Here is a 5,113-nt window from a genome sequence, read left to right as displayed (position 1 = left end):
ATATCGTACATTGCCTCATCGTTTTCTACTATTTTTTTTTTTTTTTTAACTAACCCATCTTTTCTAAAAAATCGTTATTACGTCAAACTACCAAAAACTTACGAGGTCTCGCGTAAAACAATCGCCCCGTGTGCAACGTCAAACGCACGCTGCAGTTTCAACAAGCGCCCACCGCGGACCATCAAAGCGTCTCAAAACGCCAACCACGATAAAGCGGAAACGATAGAAAGCCGCCGATCGACCGTCACTATTCTTCCCACGGATCGGATCGACCAGGGATCGATATAATCCCCCAATTATCGGCCCGATTAATACCGCGTGTGATTAGCAGTTAAATCACCAGGTGACGACACCTCGTCCAAGTCCCGAATTTCATCGAAATACGCGTGATCGAGCCGGGGCCCGGGATCGTTGATTAACCATTACCATGACGATGGCGCGAACCATCGTCGCGTTACCGGATCGTTATACCGCCTCCCCCACCTGATCCCGGCTGAACCGAAAGGCGAAATGTTGCGATTCGCCAACGTTGTACGCCTCTCTCCCCTGTGATTGTTAATCAACGTAAATATTTAACGAATCCAGGTAAACGCGGGACAAAATCCGCGAGTTAGTCATTGGAGGAGACGAATGAATACGGGCAATTTGGAGGGTTGGGCCGGAAATTGGTATATATACATATACACGTATATACACAGAAAGGGGACTGACAACGCCAGTTGGAAAAGCGCAGGATGGTGAATGCGGCTGTTTAGATATTATTTAGCAGTAAATCGCGATGCGGAAACTGGTCGGGGTGTAACGCTGACGCGGCAACACGTTAAAGGCGGAACCGGCCCTCTACCGAAATCAAATCCCATCCCACCCCCTCTTTTCCTCCCTCCTCTTCCAATCTATCCGCTCTATCTTTCGTTATTTTCCTTCCTCATTTCCCCAACGATCTCTGCCCTTCCTCTTTAATCCGAATTCCCCGCCGGGGGTAAGATCCGGGGGTGTACGGTTGACGAATCGTAAACAGAATCGTGACAGGACCTCGTGACAGAATCCTCCGATAAATTGTGATCGATCGGACGATTTCCAATCGTCATTTCTCTGCCAGTCATCATTTGGCTGTTAATCAATAAAATCGTCGCGAGAGAAATTTAGAAACGGAAATGGGATCGCGCGAATATTTTCATCGATGTTGCGTCGAAATTAAACGAAGGGCGCGCTCGTAATTTTGGCGAGGAGGAACGTTAGAATTTTCGATAGAGATATTATTTATAATAAGTATGGTAAAGGGTAAGGCTGTTGAACAAGAATCCTGATTACGTGGGCCGAGAATCGTTCCACGGTCAACCGTTTCACGCAATTCTAATTAGCAATACCAGTGAAGGGGAAATTGCAAGTGCAAGGGGGCGCAGCAACGCCTGCGGGAATTGTTGCCGCGCCAAATGCACATTCTAGCACTTGAACCGGGCTCCCCGGTTGCGAAATTTCTCCGGGTACACGATCCCGGGGAAACCTCGTTGGCCGGCGACGGGAAAATCTGTCGAACAGTTTCGATTCCAGAACTAGGTGGGACGAAAGTGGGGGAGAGGGGCGATTCCGTTCACGTTGGTACAGTGATTGACATTTTACGATTCGGGACAAACGAAACGCGGATCGATCGAACCACCGCACACGGGGACATTCGATTAATAAAGGGAAATAAAAATTCATCGTGCACCGTGTAACCGTGGAATCGTGTAAATTTCACCGCAGAGATAACGAATTTATCTTTTAACTTGTGATATAGGTTAAAGAGGGAACGATCGAAAATTGAAGGAAGCGAAACGTGATTGGTTGTTCGAAAGAAATTTCGAATCGTATCGTGCACGATGGGAAAAATTGAAATTGGAAGGGGAAATCGATGAAATCGGGTTCTCCAGAGGGAAGGAAAAATAAACTGGAAGACAGTACGATTGTGGCCGCATTCCGATCTGACGCAGCAGCCGGATAGTAGATCGGGATACGAGACAGCCGGAGATACGGTTCCAGGAATAGTTACCACGTATGCTACGTGCCTGCATATTCACCAGTCTTCCCATAAGGGAATTCTTGTCACTCGAAAAGAAACTTTGCCACGACAATCGATTATCGAATAGAACATCACCGTTTCTTGGTGAGAGAATGAACAAGATCTAAAGGATAAGGAAGGCATTTTTAGGAACGCGAAAGGTGAAGAGTAACCGTAAAAACAAATGAAATAAAAGCGAGGAAAAAGAAATTTTGAAAAAGAAATTCGATTCCAGTTATGAAATTAAAACGATGTTATCGAGAGGAAATCGTCTTTAAAAATCTTACATCTTTGATCGCTTGAATTGAACATTTAAGAATAGAAATTCTCCATTTAAATATGTATGGTATTTCTATGCAATCTATTAATCGCGTGTTTCACTCTCGATTAATTCGAATTTTCTATCGGAAAGTTTTAGAAAAGATATCGTTCATACGCGATTAATTTTTGTATCCAGTTACGCCGTTAAACGTTCGAAAAAGTATCGATCCGACGTGTATTATTGAAGACGATAAAATAAATGAGCCAAAGAAAATGAAACGCGTGACGCGAATTAGCTACGAAGTGTTCACGAAGAAAAATTTCCTGTCTCGGTCATCCTAATTAGCGAGTGCAGTCGTGGTTGAGGAACTGCAGCTGCACCATCGAGAATTGTTACTGGGTACATACAGGCGCCTGCATCGGTCTTCCCGTTGTTGTACAATCAAGCAAGTTTCGCTGACGCATCGGTGAAAAGTTACGAATCGGACACGGAACGAAAATTTCTGTTCGAATATTTGCGTGTAATCGACGCAAATTTTAAAAAAAAATAAATTGAAAAATTCTTACTTTGCGAAAATATAATCGTACGAATACAACGTTAAAAAAATGACAGTATTAAAAAATGTTTTATAAATAATACACATTGATACACGGATATTTCTGTCTTCTATTACGCATTTAACGTATTCGAAAAAACATCGATCGAATCAAAGAAAAATCCGACGAAAAAACAAAATTGCGAAATATAATAATACAATAATTCGTTATTTTATACTTGAGAATGAATGCAAAAAAAATTTCGAAATACGATGATTTAGAAAATAACTCTCCATTATTAAAGATTGTTCGCATTTTCATTACAAATTAGAAATTTAGCTTACACTTGATGTTTTCTTGAACAAAAACTCGAATGGAAATAACGTTTGTATGATCGAAAATTGATCTCTCATAACTGTATACTTGACAGCCGACGCGAAAAAAATTGCGAAATACGATGTTTTAGAAAATAACACTTCTTTATTAAAGATTATTCGCATTTTTATTACGCTCAAATTAGAAATTTAGCTTACGATTAACGTTTTTCTAATCAAAAATTCGAATGGAAATAACGTTTATATGATCGAAAACTGTTTCACTCGCGACCGTATATTATACTTGAGAGTCGACGCGAAAAAAATTGCGAAATACGATGATTTAGAAAATAACACTTCTTTATTAAAGATTATTCGCATTTTCATTACGCTCAAATTAGAAATTTAGCTTACGATTAAAGTTTTTTTAAGGAAAAATTCGAATGGAAATAATCTTTGTAAGATCAAAAACTGTTTCACTCGTGACCGTATATTATACTTGAGAGTCGACGCGAAAAAAATTACGAAAAACGATGATTTAGAAAATAACTCTCTTTTATTAAAGATTATTCGCATTTTAATTACGCTCAAATTAAAAATTCATGTCACGATTAACGTTTTTTTAAGCAAAAATTCGAATGGAAATAATCTTTGTAAGATCGAAAACTATTTCACTCCTGACCGCATATTATACTTGACAGACGACGCGAAAAAAATTGCGAAATACGATGATTTAGAAAATAACACTTCTTTATTAAAGATTATTCGCATTTTCATTACGCTAAAATTAGAAATTCAGCTTACGATTAACGTGCGAAATACGATGATTTAAAAAATAACATTACGTTATTAAAGATAATTCGCATTTTTATTACACTAAAATTAGAAATTTAGCTTACGATTAACGTTTTTTTAAGGAAAAATTCGAATGGAAATAATCTTTGTAAGATCGAAAACTATTTTATTCGTGACCATATATTATACTTGACAGACGACGCGGAAAAAATTGCGAAATACGATGATTTAGAAAATAACTCTCCTTTATTAAAAATTATTCGCATTTTAATTACACTCAAATTAGAAATTCATGTTACGATTAACGTTTTTTTAAGCAAAAATTCGAATGGAAATAATCTTTGCACGATCGAAAACTGTTTCTCTTGTAACCGTATATTATACTTGACAGTCGACGCGAAAAAAATTGCAAAAAACGATGATTTAGAAAATAATTCTCCTTTATTAAAGATTATTCGAATTTTCGTTACGTTCAAATTAGAAATTTAGCTAACGATTAACGTTTTTTTAAGGAAAAATTCGACTGGAAATAACTTTTGTAAGATCGAAAACTATTTCACTCGTGACGATATATTATACTTGACAGACGACGCGAAAAAAATTGCGAAATACGATGATTTAGAAAATAACACTTCTTTATTAAAGATTATTCGCATTTTCATTACGTTCAAATTAGAAATTTAGCTTACGATTAAAGTTTTTTTAAGTAAAAATTCGAATGGAAATAATCTTTGTAAGATCGAAAACTATTTCACTCGTGACCGTATATTATACCTGACAGTCGACGCGAAAAAAATTGCGAAATACGATGTTTTAGAAAATAACACTTCTTTATTAAAGATTATTCGCATTTTCATTACGCTCAAATTAGAAATTTAGCTTACGATTAAAGTTTTTTTAAGGAAAAATTCGAAAAGAAATAACGTTTATACGATCGAAAACTGTTTCACTCGTGACCGTATATTATACTTGAGAGTCGACGCGAAAAAAATTACGAAAAACGATGATTTAGAAAATAATTCTTATTTATTGATGTTATTCGCTTTTTCATTACATTCAAATTAGAAATTCAGGTTACGATTGACATTTTTTTGAGCAAAAATTCGAATGGAAATAATCTTTGTAAGATCGAAAACTGTTTCACTCGTGACCGTATATTATACTTGAC

The 5,113-nt window shown here is 37.1% G+C and overlaps 1 long non-coding RNA gene across 1 annotated transcript in view; it reads right to left on the bottom strand.

Annotated features, from left to right (window-relative positions):
* Window positions 1-4,846: 4,846 nt before the first annotated feature.
* Window positions 4,847-5,113, bottom strand: part of LOC116186815 — an 863-nt gene continuing 596 nt past the window's right edge. The window contains exon 2 of the long non-coding RNA XR_004151855.1: window positions 4,847-5,063. This is a non-coding gene — a long non-coding RNA (uncharacterized LOC116186815). The remainder of the gene's footprint in view (window positions 5,064-5,113) is intronic.

The sequence above is a fragment of the Apis dorsata genome, unplaced genomic scaffold (assembly GCF_000469605.1).
Source record: "Apis dorsata unplaced genomic scaffold, Apis dorsata 1.3 scaffold_58, whole genome shotgun sequence".
NCBI classification, from domain to species: domain Eukaryota; kingdom Metazoa; phylum Arthropoda; class Insecta; order Hymenoptera; family Apidae; genus Apis; species Apis dorsata.
The sequence above is the reverse complement of the archived record's forward strand: the minus strand, read 5'-3'. Positions and strand labels throughout refer to the sequence as shown.